Source organism: Choloepus didactylus, chromosome 8 (assembly GCF_015220235.1).
Source record: "Choloepus didactylus isolate mChoDid1 chromosome 8, mChoDid1.pri, whole genome shotgun sequence".
NCBI lineage: Eukaryota > Metazoa > Chordata > Mammalia > Pilosa > Megalonychidae > Choloepus > Choloepus didactylus.
This window is the reverse complement of record NC_051314.1, coordinates 134,230,708-134,254,547: the sequence shown is the minus strand read 5'-3', so window position 1 is coordinate 134,254,547 and position 23,840 is coordinate 134,230,708. Positions and strand designations below refer to the sequence as shown.

General features: G+C 41.0%; 1 protein-coding gene and 1 pseudogene across 1 annotated transcript in view; both read left to right on the top strand.

Moving 5' to 3' along the window:
• Positions 1-23,840, top strand: part of LOC119542938 (aldo-keto reductase family 1 member C1 homolog) — a 390,984-nt gene that overhangs the window by 19,860 nt on the left and 347,284 nt on the right. The window lies entirely within an intron of this gene.
• The window catches only part of LOC119541616, a 34,602-nt pseudogene that overhangs the window by 4,485 nt on the left and 6,277 nt on the right, over positions 1-23,840 (top strand).

Below are 23,840 nucleotides of genomic sequence, written 5' to 3'. Positions count from 1 at the left end.
AGAAAAATGGGGATAAAAACTAAATGACAAATATGGTGGGATGGGGGGGGATGGTTTGGGTGTTCTTTTTTTGCTTTTATTTTTTATTCTTATTCTGATTCTGATGTAAGGAAAATGTTCAGAAATAGATTGTGGTGATGAATGCATAACTATATGATGGTACTGTGAACAGTTGATTGTATACCATGGATGATTGTATGGTATGTGAATATATTTCAATAAAACTGAATTTAAAAAGAAAAAAACAGTAGATCAGAGGTTGCTTGAGCCTTGGGTTAGGAGCTGTAATTGCCTGCAAATGGGAACATTTTGGGAGTAGTATTAGGATTCCAAAAATGGATTGTTGTTATGACTGCATAACTCGATCAATTTCCTGGAAGTCATCTAACTCTACAATTGTATTATTTAGGGTTCTCTAGGGAAACAGAATCAATGAGAAGTGTCTCTGACTATCAAATTTATAAAAGTGACTCACGCAACTGTGGGTACGCACAAGTCCAAATTCTGTAGGGCAGTCAGCAAACTGTCAACTACAAGGAAGATGTCCAATGAACTCCTCAGTTTAAGTCTTCAACTGATTAATTGGATTAAATCCAGCCAATTGCATTCTCCCATTGTGGAAGACACGCCCTTCAGTGAGTCATCAGTTATAGCTGCTGTCAATTGATGATTTAATAAATCAGCCTGTTGGTTTATTAACCAGCCACAAACGTCCTCACAGCAATTGTTAGGCCAGTGCTTGCTTAACCAGACAGCTGGGTACTATCACCTGGCCAAGTTGACACATGAATCTAACCATCACAACAATTATAATAGTGAATTTCATGATATGTAAGCTATATCTCAATAAAGGTGCTGAATTATGTCAATAGATGTAGTTGTTGCCATTATTCCTACTATTCCCATTCCTATCTCATAAGGAAATTAGCATTTCCATCACCTTTCCCATTGCCATCCCCATTCTGATTCCCATTGCTCTGGCTATTTTGCTCTATTCCCTTGCCTTTGCCTTTGCCCTTCCTTTTGACTACTGACCTTGACTTTGAGTTACCTTTGCCATTGCCATTAGTATCCTGTATCATTATTACCATTATTCCAGGATTCATCTGGAATCCTGTAGCATAAAAACCAGGAGCAGACACAGCCCAGGAGCAAGCAGCAGCACTGAGATTCTTCTCCCATCTGGACAGGAGCTCTTGGATTTGGGGCAGGAGACCCCTGGGTCTTCTCCGGTCCTGAGTGGGTTTTACTCTCCTTGGACTCTGGTGCCTCCTCTCTTTCCACCATTCACACATGCACGGGGTCCAGGTCTGGGAGAGGAGGTAACTCACGATGCTGAAAGCAGCAAACTTCTTGGGCTTAGAGGGTCAGCTCCATTGTCTGAAGCCTGAGTGTGTTCATTTGACGGCTCTTCTCCTTCAACGAGCACAAATCCCATGACATGATTCCTAGGAAGACCCTGGAGAACAAGGTTGATTCCTAGATCAGACCATGACCTGCAACCTCAGAAAAGCCTGATGTTCACTGTTTCCTGCCCTTCCCAGGGGTTTATGACCTATTGAGGGCAAGGTTATGGGCTCTCAAACTCTTAATATGATTAGTGGTGTGATCATAGCTCCAGATTGGTAAGAGACTCTGCTTGGTCTTCTAGGCTATGGCTTTGGAAAGAGCCTAAGTCAGGACTGGGGACTTCAAGATCCAGAAATAATTACTCCTATGTCCTTGTTTCAAAGAAGATTGTTGATAGTGTAGTCCAGGGAAAGATTTGAGGAGATAGCCTTACCAAGCAAATTTTGGAAGGCTTGTCCTTATATGCTTGACCTCAAAAAAGTGTTTTAAACAGTGTTTTTGCACTTAAGAGATACTCAGTAAATATTTGCTGAACTGAATTCTGGTTAGGGCATCTTAATCTCCCCCTGTGCTAATCCTAAACTTTGACAAAGGTGGCATCAATCTTTTGAATGCCAAAGAAGCCCTTAATGGAATTTAAGAATTTCCCTGGAGGTAATGGCAGTTCTCCTTACCCTACTGAGTTCATACGCTGATACTTATATAAGCCAATGTTCTGGCTTCATCGGGATGGACTACAAAAGAAGGCTATATTTCATTTATACTCAGTTTAGGATGCCTGGGCTGGTATCAGCATGACTGACTGACATTCCACCATTTGCCCTTAGAGCCCTTCTTCACTCTTTCCCTGTTCTGCTGTAGAAACAAAGGCCAGACCTCTTCATTCAGGGTCCCCACTTCCCTGTCTGCTGGCTTCCAGCTTGGTTTGGCCATTAGGAGGTACTGATGGGTGATTGGAAATGGAGGAAGGGAGAAGCTGGGGTGTTTGCAGGAGCAGCTCCTCTCTCTTCAGACCCACCATGATTGTAGCTCCTGCTGGGGGACCCCAGATCTCTGCATCTTCCCTTTGCTTCAGAAGCCAAGGCAGGTAGCAGTTTTCTGCTTTCACTAATCTCTGGGTTGACTCATTGTTCCCTGGTTGGTTTCCCAGATGCTTCTACCATTTGCATGTCAGTTTCCCACATTGAATTTCCTCTGTGTAAATAATCAGCACTGTTTATTTTTTTCCTGGTTAAGTTTGACTGTGCAGTGCCCTCAAATGCTCCCTGTAATCTTTAGGGGTTCTGAGGCTGCTGTCTTATCCCTGCTTCGAGTAGAACCCTCATGGGAGAGAACATAGACTGCTTGCTAAGGTGGGCTCTCTTCCCTTGGCTGCCTTTGTCCAGTGACAAGGAGGCACAGACTGGGCCAGATCCTTCAGGGGGCATCCTAGAACCCTAAAAGTTTATCACCTTGTCTGCTCTGTTTGCATATGGTGGTGAAGTTGGGGTGGACTGGTCATCACAGCCAGTGTGGCAATGTTTCTCTTGGTTACTTCACAACAGGAGGATTATATGGGTCTTTGACATTATATCCCCATGCAATGTTATTGTTTCTCTCATAAGCTTAGGTCACTTTTTCCTTGAGAACTGGAAGGACCTAATTAAATTTTGTCCTTTCTTTGATTTAAAGGGCCTTTCAAAGTGTCTTTGTCTTCATCCAACTCTTCTTAGTTTTTCTGTAAATAATTATTACTCTTTCCTTTCAGAAAAATGTTTGAAAACAATCCTGCCTTTTCTCAGATGGTACATGATACTGAAGAATGGGGATTTCCTTTCTTTCTTTGGGGAAACCCATTTGGTGTGAGAAAGAAGAAATTATCCTATCATCTCCCTGGTGGTCCTTGTTGGAGAAAAACCTACGAGAATTTTCCTGGATGGAGCTGGAAGGGTGAGCTGATAATCAGTTGAAATTTAGTCTGAAAGGAGAACAAACCCTAATTCTTTAAGGATTCTGCCTCCTATGGTTAGAAGTTACTGCCCCATCATGGCTTTCATGGAAAATGAAGAAGGGGTGAGTGAGGTGGGGAAACAAAAAAATGCACCAACATCTATCAAAGTAGGAAATGGTTAGGGAAGCTCCTCAGAGAAATAAAAAGACCAGGAGTCTGTGATACAGATAAAGAAATATCCCTATGAACTATCTTTATACTGCATTGAAGACCTAGTTGCTATTTCCCTAGATCTGTAAGATTTCACGTTGCTTAGCCAAACCTTTTCCCTTCAAGAAAACAGATGAAACAAAATTAAACCACAAACAAGCAAACAAATCCCAATCACATAAAGCATTGCACATTTCCTGTTCGAAGAAGTCTCATTCTCTAGAGAATCCCCAGGTGGAAAATATGGATCAAAATAAAGTAAGCTGAAAAGACAATATCTGTATTTCTCACAAGGACCTGTAAGAGTGGGCACAAGTAGCTGGTAGTCAGAAATAAATAAAGAATTAAGAAATAGCTCTCAGGAACACATTAAAATTCCAAGTACGAAGATGAGGAACCCAATCAAGGGAGAGAAAAGAAACATGATGCTAGTTCATGGACAGCAGACGCAAAGAGGAATGCTGAGGAGGCCTCCTTGGAAGACCAGGAGGGTGCTCAAGCCTGAGCTGATATAGGTTTCAGTACAGGGACCTTCAGACATTTAGGTTCATGAATGCACTTCAGGTCAAAGATTGACCTGGTGGTTGGATATGGTGGTGGTGAGGATGATGGAAGATTAGGAAACTAAAACTGAGAGAATCAAAGAAATAGGCCAGTGTGGCATGCAGAACAGAGGTGCAAGCATCAAGCAGGGTTTGAAAGTGATTTGAAGAGAGAGTTCAGAGAGTCATGAGGAAATATGTGAATAATTAGCCCTGGCATTAGCATAACAGCCAATACAATGAAGAGGAAATCGAGAGGTCCTCTGAGGACCAGCAGTGTTTATTAGGGTACATACAGCAGTCAGGGGCACCCATCTGCCATCCTAGTGATTTTCTTGGACTGCCCATCAAGCCACAAGTCACTGGTCAACATCTCATGGGCTCACCCTGAAGGGAAGCAGCAGTAGCACCAAATGCCTTGAGCCCCAGTGAAGGGTCCAAAGGGTAAGTTTTATTCCCTCACATTCTGCAGATCTCTCTCCTGTGTTGCTGGCACATGTCTCTATAACATCACAGAGACTTAGCCCCCCACCCCCACACCCCCAGCCCAGTATCTTTCCTTTGCAATTAACTTTTAGCTGTTCTTTTCAATTTCATGCAGAGAAGCTCCAGTAGCAGTGCTTCTATTAGCTTTTTGGGGAAAATTGTCCCTGCTTTCTAAGGAAACTTTTATATACCCTGGGGAAATTAAATCTATGTCAGGTGACACATTTCTACCATTTTACCTGCAGCACCACGGGGGATAACTCTACCCCCGGAGCGAGAAACCTCCACCATATCCCTTACTGCTTCTCTAGTCCTTGACCAAGCGAAGGAGCAATTATCCACTGACTCTTATCCCAGATTCAAGCAACAGGCAACTCCTCAGAGCAGTCAGGAGCCCTTGGTGGAGGCATTTATCTGCATAGTGAGGCACTGTGAGAACTTCTGTCTTTTTCCACACCTATAAACAGACTAGGAATGAGTCGGAAGCTTTCCACTAAGACCAGTAGGATTTCTTAAGGAAAATCTGAAATTTCACATATGCCCTGTGCTGGTACTATCCCACTGACACCCCCTTGAGCTCCAGGAATACGAAACTTCTTTCTTACTCTCTCTTCCTCTCCCTCTAACAATGTCTTCAGCATTCTTGCTCATTCTCAACTCCCCGTGCACCTGTGTTGACAAGGCTCCTCATTATCAGAAATGAGGAGGGCGTCTGTGGAGAGATGCAGGCAGCAGACCTCAGGTCCTTTCCTAACCCTCTCCCACTCTGGCATTTTCTTTTTCACCAACAAGTTCCTTGTGGTCCCCCCACTGTGCTTCTCTGCCCTTTCCAGGGAATCAGCTAAGAGTGTCTCCTTCCTGCTGCTTCATGGTTATCTATTCTGACTCTCTCTATGCCATGTCCCCCTTTTCCAGTTGCAGTTGGAAAACTGTGAAGGTGTTGATCATGGGTAAACTGTAACAGGCAAGCAGGTGCAGGACACTTCTGGGTCAGTACTGAAGCAGAACACCTGAGCAGGTCATGATGTGAGGGGCAGTACCATGTAGAGGGTGAGATCCACTAGAGCACACGGTCCTGGAAGCTCCGTGTCTCAGATCCGGCATCTGGAGAATGGGGACAGTGCGAGTTCTCTTGTTGACTGGTATATCACAGCCATTTAGAATGATGACACATAGTCTTTGGCCCATGAAGATTGTTACATGAAGTTATGGATGACCATCGTGACAGAGTGTGCATATGACGTGTATTAACACTTACATGTGTCAGTGTCAGCACCTGATACTTCACACTCACCTATAGCTTCTAGTGGATACGTGACCAGAAGCCATGTAGGACTCTGCAGACTCACTCAGAGAAGAGACGACCGGGCCCTGCCCGGGAGACACTGAATGAACAGGCCAGAGGTGGGGCTTTTTCTAAACAAGGAAACAAATGAAAACAAACACCCCCCAAATTAATTCAGGCTTGTTCTAGTTTCCTAATGCTGAAGAATGCAAAACACCAGAGACGGATTGGCTTTTATAAAAAGGGGGGTTATTTGGCTACATAGTTACAGTCTTAAGGCCATAAAGTGTCCAAGGTAACACATCAACAATCAGGTACCTTCACTGGAGGATGGCCAATGGCGTCCGGAAAACCTCTGCTAGCTGGGAAGGCACGTGGCTGGCGTCTGCTCCAAAGTTCTGGTTTCAAAACGACTTTCTTCCAGGACGTTCCTCTCTAGCAAGCTTGCTCCTCTTCAGAACGTTACTCACAGCTGCACTGAGTTCCTTCTCTTTGAGTCAGCTCATTTATATGGCTCCACTGATAAAGGCCCACCCTGAATGGGTGGGGCCATGCCTCCATGGGAATATCTCATCAGAGTCATCACCCACAGCTGTGTGGGGCACATTCCAAGCAAATCTAATCAGCACCAAAATGTCTGCCCCACAAGACTACATCAAAGATAATGGCGTTTGGGGGACACAATACGTTCAAACTGGCACAAGGCTATTTAATATGATTTGGACCCTAGGATTATAAACTTGCTAATCTCATTTCTTCTTTTCTGAGATTCTTAGAACCAGAAACTTTATAGAAAACTGGAGCCATTTCCCTGGTCAAAAAGGGTAACAATTTCTCTCTTTTGAGCTGTGAGTTAGGAAAACTGACAAGCCCCTCGCCCACCTTCCTTGCTGTTCCTCACTGTGTGGCCGAGGGCAAGGGTCCTAGTTCCATCTCCTGGGCAGTCAGGAGAGAAGCATCAGTCAGCAAACCGAGAATGACTCTACCTCCAAATAATAGGACATGTCAGGTTAATGTTTCTCATTTCTTTCTTCCTTATTCTTGTAATGAGATATGGAACTTCTGAGTTCTGAATTTCTCATTTTATCTTGACTTCTGTCTAATATCTCATTCTTGAGAGAATGGTACCTGGTCCCTTTTTCATATAGTGGTAATGCAGTGCTGAAGAAAGGAAAGAATTAATGCTCTTTTTTTTTTGTCTGTCTATACTATGAAATTAATTTTTCAAAACATTCCCCATAACAAAATGGCAAAATGTTTCTATTTCGTGTCAAAAACTAACCAAACTTTTAAATTCAAGGCAAGTAATCACTGAACTACTTTTTTGTGATCCTGATTTCTTTTCTGGTTAAGTTATTTTTCTCAGTATGTTTTCTAATTAGCATAGTGATCATCATTTGGAAAATTGAATTAATATAAATTTATTCGTAGTGTAAGGAAGGCCCAGAAAAGTTAAGACCAAAAGTGATTTGAATGCTGATACTTTTTGTAGACAATGCAAGAACTCAAAAATATTTTATTTCAACACCAGTGATTAGTTGACCCTGGCTCTAAAAGGAGGTGTTGAGCATTTAGGTCACATCTGAAGGTTGGTGTGGGGTGAAGAGGAGGGCAGGATCACCAGTTCCCTGGTGTTTAAATGCCAACATCAGGAGGCAAATGTGCAGATAACTGTCACCTCTTCAGGGATGATTGTGGGATTAGCAGCTGTGTGAGCAACAGGTTTTCCTGGTCAGGTTCAGTAGTTCCAGGGGATCTACGGAGAGATGGACACAGACTCCATGGATTGTTGGGAAATGAAAAGAGGGTCCTCTGAGGAAAATGTGTGTTGCTTCCACATGCCCACGATGTGTCACTGCCATGTCTGGGCGTGAGGAGCCCATGCTCTGCCTCCCCAGGCTGCCTCCCCCCTCGGCCGACAGCCCTTTCCTCAAGGACAGACGTGGACAGTTCCTGCTGTGTGTCCTTATGGCCCAGGGGGTGTTCTGCACAGCACAAGAGTTTATAAAAAACATTAAAATGGCCCAGAGAGGCTCCTATTCAAACCGTTCCCAGAAGGCTGATTCTCTTCTGCTCCACCTTGCATTATCGCATGTGTTGGCCCAAGCATAACCATCTGAAAAGGTTTCTAGAGTGGTAATTTCAATGTCTTTCTTTCAAAATGATTGCAGAGGTATAGTGAACACATGAATTCTATGCCATGTGTGGGGACCCAGGGCCGGGGCCCGCTCCCCTCCATAGTGAACGTGGGTTATTCACATAGCTGCCTACTTGACTCAGACAGACGTTGAAAGTCATCATACCTCCCCAGGGGGTGAAAGAATGTACAAATGGTATTGTAAACAAAGCTTTGAAACTCCCCTCCCCTGATCACTGTAGATAACAAATCTCCACCCCCTGTATCACCAGAACCTGCCTAAAGTCTGTTCTCATACCCTATGGAATGTCCTTGTCCTAACAATATAAACCACCCCCTGGCAGCACCCCACCGCCACCCCTGCTCTTTGCAGGGAGCTAACTACCATCTTACCTTGGTCGGCTGCAACCAAGAACAGTGATGTCTTGTCAGTAAGTCCTATTAAACTCATGTTTGGAGTGTTCTTCAGTCTTAGGGCTGTGCTGACCCAAGCCCTTCAAGAGCTGGGTTGGAACACCATGTTAAACTGCTAAAACCACAAACTCAGGTTGCTTATACTTCTTCTGAGTTGCACAGGCTCTCATTTTTGTTAACAGTTGCATGGAAAGAAGCTTGGGAAATGAGGGTTATAATTTTTTAAATCAGTCTATTTCTTGAAGTTCTTAACAGTGTTCCAGAGGCTGGTAGCCAGCTTCCCAGGAGGCCTGACTGCACCCAGGAGTGGGGCCACTGGTCAGCGTTCTCCAAGTATAGTTGTTTTAAATGCTTATCATAGGGGGTGTTTGCATTTGGTAGGGAAACCAGAAAAGGTAAAGGAAAACTATTAAGTAGACAGTCCTGGAAGAAGCAAACATTACCTTGACTATGGGCTGAGGAAATGATACAGAGTCCACAGATTGATATTTAGATAATTGCTAGAGCATAACTGCTCAATAACCAGTCTCCTTGGTCATTCCTACCCCCAGGCTCTCCAGCTGCATAGAGCTGGACAGAATTAGAGGTTTACTAAGGGCTACTGATGAAGGAGAGCAGAGAAAAAATTGCATGAGTAGCATGTGTGTGAGCTTGTTAAGAGATGTATAGAGCAAACTCTTTCCTTGTGCAAATACATTTATTTGTATAATCCTTATCTTTAAAGTTTTTCTTAAGCTGGAATCTTCTTACAGCCTGCAGTTCAGAGTGTATTGTGATCCTCCAAAGGGGTATTTAGGAAGACTCCACCTATGTCCTATTTTTTCCTGAGGGTAACTCAGTTAAACTAACACCAAGGCCTCCTCCAGGAAACAAACGTGTTCTTAGGGACAATTAGGCCACAGTGGGTATTCATTTGTTGACAACACTTTATCTCCATCTAGCCAACAATTCAATCCCAGGTGACTTTTACCATATCAAGGAAACGGTTATTTAGCCAAGAGCAATTCATTACACCTGACCAGGTGTCCTTCGTGGCTGTTTGCCCATCTTCTTCATGATTCCTATTCTTTTATTAGCATCCTCTTTACCCTGCTGAAGAGAGAGGGGATCCCACCCCAGGTTTATCGGGATAGGCAAACATATGAAACCCAACACTGGCCAGTTGAGATTGGCAGCAGTTTATTAGTTGCATATACTGAGCCTGGGAAGCCAGACAGTGTATGATGTAGGGTCACATCAAGTTCTCACTTGGGAACAGACTGAACTAGCACTGGCTGTGGGGGTTGGGCTCTGTGGTAACAGAAGGGTTAAGTGAATCATGGCTCCTGTGGGAAGATGAGATTGTCTTCTTTGAATAAATCCATGAGCTACCAGGAAACTGATTTTTCTTTTTCACTTGGAATAATGAACTTCAGTTGTACTCTTTGATGAGAAAAGAAAAGAAGTGAACCAGTGCCAAGTCTAGTCGCACTCAATGGACGATCCCTTTAAGCATGGCCCCTCCTACCAAATTATTTCTTAAAAGTTTAACAGTGCAGTTGGGGCTTCACCTTTGCAGTTAGGGCCCTGCCTTACTGTTGTTCAAAACTCTGCTGAAGGAAAAGGAAAGAAAGCCATCTCTGATTATTCTGAGTGGTGAGAGGCAACGGACCACAAACATTGTGTGCAGCTAAACGATGGTCACTTCATGCCTGTCCTGGGATTTGGAACCTATGCACCTGCAGAGGTAACTGTAGAGAATTTTGGCTTGATGGTGGAAATGAAGACAGCCCTAGGATGGCTGGTTGCCCACCTGGGTTGTCATAGAACCCAGTTCCTGTGTAATTTTGGGAGACCCACTTGGTCTTGGTTTCACCAGGCTAGAGCCATTCCAAGGATACAGTGAGAAGGGAGACAGTCTTCAATCAGGGGTTTGGGTTTCCTAGGGATTATCCTGGGCTTGGCTTTTCCTCCTATTTCCATCTGTTTAGAAGAAATGAACCTCAGCAGCAGGGCACTTGCTATTAGCTGCCTGCTTTGAGATTGACTGCAATGGGGAGCTTCTCTGTACATTTGTGCAATTCAAGAAATCTTTCCTGCCACCAAGTACACATGGTTCAGAGAAGTCTGACTGGTGAAGAGCCCTGGACTTGAATGTGTGTGCAAACAGCCATGGGGTGGGGCAGCCCACCTAGCACCAGGCAGGAAATAGGGCACACAGGGTGAGTAGCACTTCCCCCTGCTGCTCTCTCTGCTGGTAAATTCACCTGAAGAAAAAAGTATGACATCATTTTGGAGGAAACACTACCTCACAAGGGCAAGTCTTCAATTCTTGGTTCTTGTTAAAATACTTTATGTTGGAAGGAAATAGGTAGAGTTGTTCCTTTCACTTGAGAGGGAGCAAGGTGGAGAGGCCACTAGACAGGAAGCTAGAAGATTTGCATTCCACAGTTTTCTTTCTGTCTACTTACTCCTTAACTGTGTAACATGGGACAATTTATTCAAACTGTGAATCTCATTTTCTCACCCGTGATATAGGCAAGAATTTTTAACAGACAATTTGAAAAATAGGAGACAGTACTTGTTTTCTTAGTTGTGCAATGTGGGATGAAGGAGATGGAAAGAAAATGTGTGACACTGAGGCCTCAGCCTTGCAAACCTCCACATGCTGGAAGCCTAAGGAAAAGTGAATGGGAAACCAGCAGAGGCTATTGGGGCACAGTATGTAACTCCTTGTAATCATGTTGAAAAAAAGAAAACTTTTGATACGCTTAGGAGCCCAGGAAAGAGAAGATTTGCTTTATTTAGTTTTTCTGGTTTATAAAATGCACTTTAAAATCTTTCTCCAATTTTCGAAGACAAATCATTCATTCAAATTTCCCTAAAATTATATTTTCTCTCATTGAATTGGTTTTAGTGTTCAGGACTCACGCTTCCCTCACTAATCTCTTGTAAGATGTGTTTAATTTCTTATGTAAACCTATACTCTCAGAGTGTACATTTTCACTCTTGGATAGTCCTCTCCTGTGACTAGGGTGAATGCACAGAAAAGAGTTAACGTAGCCGATCGCTATCCTTAGAAGTGCCTGTTTACAAGTTTCACCACTGGCTTGTGTGTATGATCTTGACGTTCAGGAAGGAAATAGGTATTCCTCTCACTGATAATGGTGTTTGTGCCTAAAGTGTTTGTACAAACAATGACGTTGATGCTGAATATCCCCTTTCTTTAAGGGGGACTGCAAATTCATTAATTGCTGGGCACTGTGGGCTATATGAGCACCCGCTCACAAAATCCTGGTCATTGAGTCTGTAGTGAGCTTCCCTTGTAGACAATATTTCCTGTGTATTGTCAAAGTTTGATAATGGAGGAAAGAAGCATGTTCAATATGCCTCCGCTGGAGGAGGATGCTTGGAGTTCTGTGCCTGGTTCCTGTGTACTTTGCCACACGTACCTTTTCCCTTAGCTGATTTTGCTTTCTCTCCTTTCACTGTAACAAATCATAGCTATGAACACACCTATCTTCTCAGTCTTCTGAGAATGTCTAGCGAATCACTGAACCTGAGGATGGTGTTGGGGTACTGCCAACGCCAATGAACAACCATTCCCTATTCCTGGACTGAAAGTGTTCCTGGGATGCACAACTTTCCAAATTAAACCTGGAAAAGTCCCAGGAAAACTGGGACACATTGCTCACTCTACATGGAGAATTAATACAAGATAAGAGGGAATGATTGATTACGATGAAGAACACTACCTGGGTCAAAACTACGTGTCAGTCAAATGGGTCTCCAACTTCTTTGTTGCTCCTCTAGGTCCCTAAGAGTGAAGCAGAGGAGACCACCAAATTCGGTATTGATGCTGGGTATCGCCATATTGATGCTGCCTTTGCATACAATAATGAAGAGGAGGTAGGATGCACCATCCGGAGCAAGAGTGCAGATGGCACAGTGAAGAGGGAAGACATATTCTACACTTCAAAGGTGTGCGTGTGTGTACGTGTACATGTGCATGTTTGTGAAGTATTATTGCATGTGGAAATGGGATGATATGATTCATGGAGTAGCTATTTCCTGAATTGTAATTATTTTTGTAATTGTAACTTTTATTTACACATATATTATGGGTTTCCCATCATTGTTATGTTCACATTTTGTGACTTTAAAGTATAATCACTTTACTTTTCTGAGCCTCAGCAGAAAGCAGTGAAATTTGACATGGAGTATGGCATGGGAACAGTGAGGTGTGACTGTGGTTTGTTAATGGGATTATAAGGATCAGGGACACACTGAAGGTGAACATGTTTGTAAACGGTTGTTTAAAGACATGTAACCCACAGAGTAGCACCACAAATCTAAATAAGTGATAGCATGATATACTAATATGGTATGACACTGGTGCAGAGAGTTAACAATAGAGTAGTATGTGGAAAAACTACCCATTACATATTATAGACAATATTTAATAGGGATATCTTACCAACACTACACTAATACAAGGGATGAATAATTAGCAGCTAATAAAAGCTCTAGGATGTTTTATGTTATGATAATTGTTTAAATTTGAGAGTGATGATAATTGTACAACTAAGTGAACATAATGTAAGAAACGGTTTATCTTGGATAGTATATATATTAAGTGAAATTAGGCACCTACTACTTAATAAATCAGGCTGAGGCTTGCTCTTAGGAAACTTAAGGCTGTAAATGGGAGGCTGAGCCTTCCTTTAATCATGCCTAGAAGGCACCTCCAGGGAACCTCTTTTGTTGCTCAGATGTGGCCTTTCTCTCTCTCTCAAAAAAAAAATACAGTTGACCAAATTAAAAAGATTCTGGACACTCATAGTACAAGACTAGAGGAAGTTGAACAACGAATCAGTGACCTGGAAGATGACAGAATGGAAAATGAAAGCATAAAAGAAAGAATGGGGAAAAAATTGAAAAAATTGAAATGGACCTCAGGGATATGATAGATAATATGAAACGTCCAAATATAAGACTCATTGGTGTTCCAGAAGGGGAAGAAAAGGGTAAAGGTCTAGGAAGAGTATTCAAAGAAATTGTTGGGGAAAACTTCCCAAATCTTCTAAACAACATAAATACACAAATCATAAATGCTCAGCGAACTCCAAATAGAATAAATCCAAATAAACCGACTCCGAGACATATACTGATCACACTGTCAAACACAGAAGAGAAGGAGCAAGTTCTGAAAGCAGCAAGAGAAAAGCAATTCACCACATACAAAGGAAACAGCATAAGACTAAGTAGTGACTACTCAGAAGCCACCATGGAGGCAAGAAGGCAGTGGCACGATATATTTAAAATACTGAGTGAGAAAAATTTCCAACCAAGAATACTTTATCCAGCAAAGCTCTCCTTCAGATTTGAGGGAGAGCTTAAATTTTTCACAGACAAACAAATGCTGAGAGAATTTGCTAACAAGAGACCAGCCCTACTGGAGATACTAAAGGGAGCCCTACAGACAGAGAAACAAAGAAAGGACAGAGAGACTTGGAGAAAGGTTCAGTACTAAAGAGATTCGGTATGGGTACAATAAAGGATATTAATAGAGAGAGGGGAAAAATATGACAAACATAAATCAAAGGATAAGATGGCTGATTCAAGAAATGCCTTCATGGTTATAACGTTGAATGTAAATGGATTAAACTCCCCAATTAAAAGATATAGATTCGCAGATTGGATCAAAAAAAAATGAACCATCAATATGTTGCATACAAGAGACTCATCTTAGACACAGGGACACAAAGAAACTGACAGTGAAAGGATGGAAAAAAATATTTCATGCAAGCTACAGCCAAAAGAAAGCAGGTGTAGCAATATTAATCTCAGATAAAATAGACTTCAAATGCAGGGATGTTTTGAGAGACAAAGAAGGCCACTACATACTAATAAAAGGGGCAATTCAACAAGAAGAAATAACAATCGTAAATGTCTATGCACCCAATCAAGGTGCCACAAAATACATGAGAGAAACACTGGCAAAACTAAAGGAAGAAATTGATGTTTCCACAATAATTGTGGGAGACTTCAACACATCACTCTCTCCTATAGATAGATCAACCAGACAGAAGACCAATAAGGAAATTGAAAACCTAAACAATCTGATAAATGAATTAGATTTAACAGACATATACAGGACATTACATCCCAAATCACCAGGATACACATACTTTTCTAGTGCTCATGGAACTTTCTGCAGAATAGATCATATGCTGGGACATAAAACAAGCCTCAATAAATTTAAAAAGATTGAAATTATTCAAAGCACATTCTCTGACCACAATGGAATACAATTAGAAGTCAATAACCATCAGAGACTTAGAAAATTCAGAAATACCTGGAGGTTAAACAACACACTCCTAAACAATCAGTGGGTTAACGAAGAAATAGCAAGAGAAATTGCTAAATATATAGAGACGAATGAAAATGAGAACACAACATACCAAACCCTATGGGATGCAGCAAAAGCAGTGCTAAGGGGGAAATTTATTGCACTAAATGCATATATTAAAAAAGCAGAAAGAGCCAAAATCAAAGAACTAATGGATCAACTGAAGAAGCTAGAAAATGAACAGCAAACCAATCCTAAACCGAGTAGAAGAAAAGAAATAACAAGGATTAAAGCAGAAATAAATGACATAGAGAACAAAAAAACAATAGAGAGGATAAATATCACCAAAAGTTGGTTCTTTGAGAAGATCAACAAGATTGACAAGCCCCTAGCTAGACTGACAAAATCAAAAAGAGAGAAGAACCATATAAACAAAATAATGAATGAAAAAGGTGACACAACTGCAGATCCTGAAGAAATTAAAAAAATTATAAGAGGATATTATGAACAACTGTATGGCAACAAACTGGATAATGTAGAGGAAATGGACAATTTCCTGGAAACATATGAACAACCTAGACTGACCAGAGAAGAAATAGAAGACCTCAACCAACCCATCACAGGCAAAGAGATCCAATCAGTCATCAAAAATCTTCCCACAAATAAATGCCCAGGGCCAGATGGCTTCACAGGGGAATTCTACCAAACTTTCCAGAAAGAACTGACACCAATCTTACTCAAACTCTTTCAAAACATTGAAGAAAATGGAGCACTACCTAACTCATTTTATGAAGCTAACATCAATCTAATACCAAAACTAGGCAAAGATGCTACAAAAAAGGAAAACTACCGGCTAATCTCCCTAATGAATATAGATGCAAAAATCCTCAACAGAATACTTGCAAATCGAATCCAAAGACACATTAAAAAAATCATACACCATGACCAAGTGGGGTTCATTCCAGGCATGCAAGGATGGTTCAACATAAGAAAATCAATCAATGTAGTACAACACATTAACAAGTCAAAAGGGAAAAATCAATTGAACATCTCAATAGATGCTGAAAAAGCATTTGACAAAATCCAACATCCCTTTTTGATAAAAACACTTCAAAAGGTAGGAATTGAAGGAAACTTCCTCAATATGATAAAGAGCATATATGAAAAACCCACAGCCAGCATAGTACTCAATGGAGAGAGACTGAAAGCCTTCCCTCTAAAATCAGGAACAAGACAAGGATGCCCGCTGTCACCACTGTTATTCAACATTGTGCTGGAAGTGCTAGCCAGGGCAATCCGGCAAGACAAAGAAATAAAAGGCATCCAAATTGGAAAAGAAGAAGTAAAACTGTCATTGTTTGCAGATGATATGATCTTATACCTAGAAAACCCTGAGAAATTGACGATACAGCTACTAGAGCTAATAAACAAATTTAGCAAAGTAGCGGGATACAAGATTAATGCACATAAGTCAGTAATGTTTCTATATGCTAGAAATGAACAAACTGAAGAGACACTCAAGAAAAAGATACCCTTTTTAATAGCAACTAAAAAAATCAAGTATCTAGGAATAAACTTAACCAAAGATGTAAAAGACCTATACAAAGAAAACTACATAACTCTACTAAAAGAAATAGAAGGGGACCTTAAAAGATGGAAAAATATTCCATGTTCATGGATTGGAAGACTAAATGTCATTAAGATGTCAATTCTCCCCAAACTCATCTACAGATTCAATGCAATCCCAATCAAAATTCCAACAACCTACTTTGCAGACTTGGAAAAGCTAGTTATCAAATTTATTTGGAAAGGGAAGATGCCTCGAATTGCTAAAGACACTCTAAAAAAGAAAAACGAAGTGGGAGGACTTACACTCCCTGACTTTGAAGCTTATTATAAAGCCACAGTTGCCAAAACAGCATGGTACTGGCACAAAGATAGACATATAGATCAATGGAGTCGAATTGAGAATTCAGAGATAGACCCTCAGATCTATGGCCGACTGATCTTTGATAAGGCCCCCAAAGTCACTGAACTGAGTCATAATCGTCTATTCAACAAATGGGGCTGGGAGAGTTGGATATCCATATCCAAAAGAATGAAAGAGGATCCCTACCTCACACCCTACACAAAAATTAACTCAAAATGGATGAAAGATCTCAATATCAAAGAAAGTACCATAAAACTCCTGGAAGATAATGTAGGAAAACATCTTCAAGGCCTTGTATTAGGCAGCCACTTCCTAGACTTTACACCCAAAGCACAAGCAACAAAAGAAGATATAGATAAATGGGAACTCCTCAAGCTTAGAAGTTTCTGTACCTCAAAGGAATTTCTCAAAAAGGTAAAGAGGCAGCCAACTCAATGGGAAAAAATTTTTGGAAACCATGTATCTGACAAAAGACTGATATCTTGCATATATAAAGTAATCCTACAACTCAATGACCGTAGTACAGACAGCCCAATTATAAAATGGGCAAAAGATATGAAAAGACAGTTCTCTGAAGAGGAAATACAGATGGCCAAGAAACACATGAAAAAATGTTCAGCTTCACTAGCTATTAGAGAGATGCAAATTAAGACCACAATGAGATACCATCTAACACCAGTTAGAATGGCTGCCATTAAACAAACAGGAAACTACAAATGCTGGAGGGGATGTGGAGAAATTGGAACTCTTATTCATTGTTGGTGGGACTGTATAATGGTTCAGCCACTCTGGAAGTCAGTCAGGCAGTTCCTTAGAAAACTAGATATAGAGCTACCATTCGATCCAGCGATTGCACTTCTCGGTATATACCCGGAAGATCGGAAAGCAGTGACACGAACAGATATCTGCACGCCAATGTTCATAGCAGCATTATTCACAATTGCCAAGAGATGGAAACAACCCAAATGTCCTTCAACAGATGAGTGGATAAATAACATGTGGTATATACACACGATGGAATACTACATGGCAGTAAGAAGGAACGATCTTGTGAAACATATGACAACATGGATGAACCTTGAAGACATAATGCTGAGCGAAATAAGCCAGGCACAAAAAGAGAAATATTATATGCTACCACTAATGTGAACTTTGAAAAATGTAAAACAAATGGTTTATAATGTAGAATGTAGGGGAACTAGCAATAGAGAGCAATTAAAGAAGGGGGAACAATAATCCAAGGAGAACAGATAAGCTATTTAACTTTCTGGGGATGCCCAGGAATGACTATGGTCTGTTAATTTCTGATGGATATAGTAGGAACAAGTTCACAGAAATGTTGCTATATTATGTAACTTTCTTGGGGTAAAGTAGGAACATGCTGTAAGTTAAGCAGTTATCTTAGGTTAGTTGTCTTTTTCTTACTCCCTTGTTACGGTCTCTTTGAAATGTTCTTTTATTGTATGTTTGTTTTCTTTTTAACTTTTTTTTCATACAGTTGATTTAAAAAAGAAGGGAAAGTTAAAAAAAAAAAGAAAAACAAGGAAAAAAAGATGTAGTGCCCCCTTGAGGAGCCTGCGGAGAATGCAGAGGTATTCCCCTACCCCACCTCGATGGTTGCTAACATGACCACAGACATAGGGGACTGGTGGTTTGATGGGTTGAGCCCTCTACCACAGGTTTTACCCTTGGGAAGACGGTTGCTGCAAAGGAGAGGCTAGGCCTCCTTACGGTTGTGCCTAAGAGTCTCCTCCCGAATGCCTCTTTGTTGCTCAGATGTGGCCCTCTCTCTCTGGCTAAGCCAACTTGAAAGGTGAAATCACTGCCCTCCCCTCTACGTGGGATCAGACACCCAGGGGAGTGAAGCTCCCTGGCAACGTGGAATACGACTCCCGGGGAGGAATGTAGACCTGGCATCGTGGGACGGAGAACATCTTCTTGACCAAAAGGGGGATGTGAAAGGAAATGAAATAAGCTTCAGTGGCAGAGAGATTCCAAAAGGAGCCGGGAGGTCACTCTGGTGGGCACTCTTACGCACACTTTAGACAACCCTTTTTAGGTTCTAAAGAATTGGGGTAGCTGGTGTTGGATACCTGAAACTATCAAACTACAACCCAGAACCCATGAATCTCGAAGACAGTTGTATAAAAATGTAGCTTATGAGGGGTGACAATGGGATTGGGAAAGCCATAAGGACCACACTCCACTTTGTCTAGTTTATGGATGGATGAGTAGAAAAATAGGGGAAGGAAACAAACAGACAAAGGTACCCAGTGTTCTTTTTTACTTCAATTGCTCTTTTTCACTCTAATTATTATTCTTGTTATTTTTGTGTGTGTGCTAATGAAGGTGTCAGGGATTGATTTAGGTGATGAATGTACAACTATGTAATGGTACTGTGAACAATCGAAAGTAAGATTTGTTTTGTATGACTGTGTGGTATGTGAATATATCTCAATAAAATGAAGATAAAAAAATACAGTGCTAAATTTTTTAAATTGTGTCAGTACTTATCGCAAGATAAAACCTATTTTTCCCTTCAGTATGTAAGCAAAAAGAATACTACATATTCATCCTGCATGGTGTTATGAATATGGAACTAGATAAGTTGCCAGCAAATGATTTGTAAACTCTGTAGATTATTATTCAGAAGATGTACATTAGCATTAATTGATAATGATTTTACCCTTGAGCCATATCCTTCCATTTTTCAATAGATGTACTGACAACATACTCCAAAACAATAAATTTTCTATGAAAAATTCACATGAAAAGAGAACCCAGGATAAAAAGAAACTCTTTTCCTGAGGGGATTGGGTATTCAGATAGTAGAAAACTGTGTAAATATTAGTTAAAGTAAACTAATCAGAGTTAACATTTAAGTCTCTGAAAAATACATGTGGGAAAAATTTTTACCTGTTATGTTAATGGAATTCTCCCAGCATGGCTGTATTTCAGTGTTCTTCATATACTATGTTTGCAAGAATTCCCATACCTTTAATCATTTTTCCATCACTTTTATGATCCTTTGATCATTTTCCTCAATTTCTTTTCAACATTTTCTATATAATTCATACTGTGTAGAGATCCTCAAAATTTGAAAGATAATAATAAGTAATGATTGAATAAAACCTAAATGTTAGTTCTGTTCTTTTGAATTAGAGACAAGATTCATCAATGACCCAAGTTTAACTTAATTTCAATTATAATGGCAAAGAAATTTCAATTATGACTTTGCTAAACTAGTCACACTCCAGCCTTTATCTGTTTCCTGATCTCATTCACAGACTCATCTAAATTATTAATGCAATATGACTTTTCTTTTGACCTCTGCAGCTTTGGTTCACTTTCTTTCAACCAGAGTTGTTCCGACCAGTCTTGGAAAGATCACTGAAAGAGCTTCAGCTGGACTATGTCAACCTCTACATTTTCATTTCCCAACAGGTCTGAAGGTTAGCAGTTTGCATAATCAAGACAACAGCATGACCTTCATCTCCCAAGGATGGTTGAATTATTCTTTTTTAGGAGGATGTTGGGATTATGAAACTGGGGAGGAATCTTAAACAAGAATTCATGTGTCTTTTTTACTGAATAATGTTTATATCCTCAATTCCCTTCCCCAAGTTTCTAAACGATTAGATTTCAACAACCTCAAAGCCTTTGCCTCGAAATCTTGAGGAAATAACTCTGGCCAGGTACAAGACAACCTGACTATGACTTCATAGTCTCTTGGGGGAAGTTCACAAAACAATCAAACTGCCTTCATTGGCCCTCAAGGGATTTTCCTCATCTCTCACCAATTTCAAACTGAAAGGGGCTTGTTGTTGCTCACTCTGGGTGGGTCTAGAAGCAGCAGCCTCCACAGGGACCTGCAGCCCTTTGCTTTTACTATTGCCACCAATTCAAAATTGGACCTTGTAGCCTGCTCTTAACTGCTAATGACTGTGTTGTATTGGACATTTGATTAAAAGTAGCAGAACTGTCATCCAGCTAGTTTATGCAAAGTAAGAGTTTATGGATTATGCAAATGAGAGGCCAAAGGCAATGCTAGAATTACAGATTTCAGGTTGGAATCAGGAATGTCACATTTCCTCCCACTGTTGTCTCTGCATTCCTCCAGGCCAGCTTTTTTGTGTCCCAGTTTTTTTCCAGTGGTGGCCAATATGTCCTTGGGACAGGTCAAAGCTTTGGGGATTAATCCTTGAGAGCATTGCTGCCTCTTCCAGCATCCGTAGTCATCTTGAAAGGAATCTAGACAGACCCTGGTTGTTTTGTGTCCTTGTCCATTGGCCTTCATGTGTTCAGGGGATGAGGACATGTGATGGTCAGACTCAGACAAGGTTATAATGCATTTGTGGTAGAAATGAAGGCCACATAATGGACTCCCTTTCCAGATGGAGAGACATTTCCAAACCGTAAGGGGCAGACTAAAGTCACAGAAGTCCACTATGAGTCCCCATTAGGATCTCGGACAAATATATTTATTGTATATATAGTAGATTTAAGAGATTATGGGAAGCCTATTTCTAAGACATTCTTTCCCACTGCACATGCAAAGCACTTTGTGAAAATTAGTATCTGGAAGTTTCACCAACCTCATGGAGCCATAGTCTCCCAGGGCTAGATGTTCCTGACAGCACAACTTAGGTCAGAGGCATTGATTGGTGAGTTCCCTATAATTACTGCTTCTGTTCCAGCTGGGGCAGGATTTTTTACCTAACGGTGAACATGGAAAATGCATATTTGACACAGTGGATCTACGTGCCACCTGGGAGGCGAGTGCTTCCCTGAGAGGCGTGAGCTCTGACGCTTTCTTCCATGGCTTTCTCTCTGAGCTTCTGTGTCTTTCTGTTTCTGTCTCTGAATTTCATCCTCATATACAGGACTCAAGTAAGAGGTTAAGATCCACCTGGGTCATTCCGCAACTGAAATAACCTAATCCAAAGTCCCCACCCACAATAGTTTTACACCCACAGGAATGGATTAGTTTTAAGAACATGATCTTCTGGAGTCCATAAAGTCTCCAAACCATCACAGGGGATTTGTTTCACTCTTTCACCAGTGATAACTCTGATGGTTACTTCATGACCCTCAGCCTGTGGCTGGCCCTAGCCTAGTGCTCTCAAATCTATAGTCAAGAATTGAACAAACCATCCCAAAGTTCTCTTGAAGCTCTAACATTGTACTTATTCTTTACTAGCAGTGTTCTGGTCACATAACATGTCTTTCCTTGACAAAAGAAGCTGACACAATCTCATGTCTATTGGGTTCAGGCAGCAGTAAAAACTTCTCTTGGATGTTGGAAGAAGGAAATTTACTATCAGTTCTAAAGGGTACAGGAAATTTGATTTAAATTCCTATTCAGATTATCAGTTACATCAGTCATGTGTTTCCAGGGTTAGCAAGTGGGTGGCACACATACAATTTTAGGAAACCTATGGGAATTTGGAGCATAATATGTAATCCTACCTCCAGCCTAAACCTCTGCTGGAAATGAGAGCAAGGCATGGAATTTTCATGTCCCCTTTTACACTTTAACAAACTGAAATTAAATTGTTTTGCACAATCTTTCTGTCTATAGTAATTGTGATTCTTGGGAATCTCTATTACCATAGTGTTCTAGTTTGCTAACGCTGCCAGAATGCTAAACACCGGAGATGGATTGGCTTTTATAAAAGGGGTTTATTTGCTTACACAGTTACAGTCTTAAGGCCATAAAGTGTCCAAGGTAACAACACATCAGCAATCAGTTACCCTCACTGGAGGATGGCCAATGGTGTCCAGAAAACCTCCGTTAGCTGGGAAGGCACGTGGCTGGTGTCTGCTCTAAGTTCTGGTTTCAAAATGGCTTTCTCCCAGGACATTCCTCTCTAAGCTGCAGTTCCTCAAAAATGTCACTCTTAGTTGCACTTGGGGTATTTGTCCTCTCTCAGCTTCTCCAGAGCAAGAGTGCCTTCAATGGCTATCTTCAAACTTTCTCTCATCTGCAGCTCCTGTGCTTTCTTCAAAGTGCCCCTCTTGTCTGTAGCTCCTCTTCAAAACATCACTCACAGCTGCACTGAGTTCCTTCTGTTTGTCAGCTCATTTATATGGCTCCACTGATCAAGGCCCGCCCTGAATGGGTGGGCCACGCCTCCATGGAAATATCTCATCAGAGTTATCACCTACAGTTGGGTGGGGTGCATTTCCATGCAAATCTAATCAACACCGATAACATCTGCCCACACAAGACTACATCAAAGATAATGGCATTTGGGGGGACACAATGCATTCAAACTGGCACACATAGGTAGCAGTTTCATTTCTGGAACAGAATTTTATTGATAAATTTAATCAGAAAATTAAAGTACTGATAACTTAAAGACTGCCAACACCCTATGCTTTCTGTGTTGTTCAAGAGTTCCCAATGACTTACCCATTGCTCTGGCACACAGACTGGTGCCTACCCTGCAGTATGGTGTTCTGTGTGCCTAACTAGTATATGCTTTTCCATTTTTCCATTTTTCTTTCAATAATCCATCTGAAGACACTCTGAAAACCTCGCTATAATCAGACTCCTGCATACATAGACTTTTAGAATCATGACATTCATCTATTAATCTGTTATTCAAAAAATATTTACTGAGCAGCAATTATGTATGGGGCATTGGGACAAATCATCCCTGCCCTCATTGATCCTACATTCAAGTTAGTGGAGATTGATAAACAAGTAAAAGGGTAAACATATGTTTGTCATGTGATGGTAAGTTATAGGGAGAACAATAAAGCAAGGTAAGGAGGATGGGGCGTGTCATGGGGAAGGCAACTGGGGGATTTGCAATTTAATCAGCATCAAAGTAATATCCTCATTTAGAGGGACACATTTGAGCAAAGCTGTGCAATGAGGGGTGAGTAAACGGGACAGCTATTGGAGTCGTATTTGGTAGAGGGAACAGAAAATTCAGAGATCTTAGGTGATCGAGTGCTTTGTGATCAAAGAACATCAAGATCACTCCTAGGACTGGAAGAGGAAAGAGTGGGATGAGACCAGAAGGCAAATGGCAGGTGAGATCATGGAGGGTTTTGTAGGAAAGGCTTTGAGTTTTATTCCTTTGTAATAGGACCACCTTTTTTTTGCATAACACAGTAGAAAATATCAGTGTAAGGCTATTTACATTTGCATAAATTATAAATCATTAATATGAAAAAATCAGTACTTCCATCACATATTTCAATTGGGAAATAG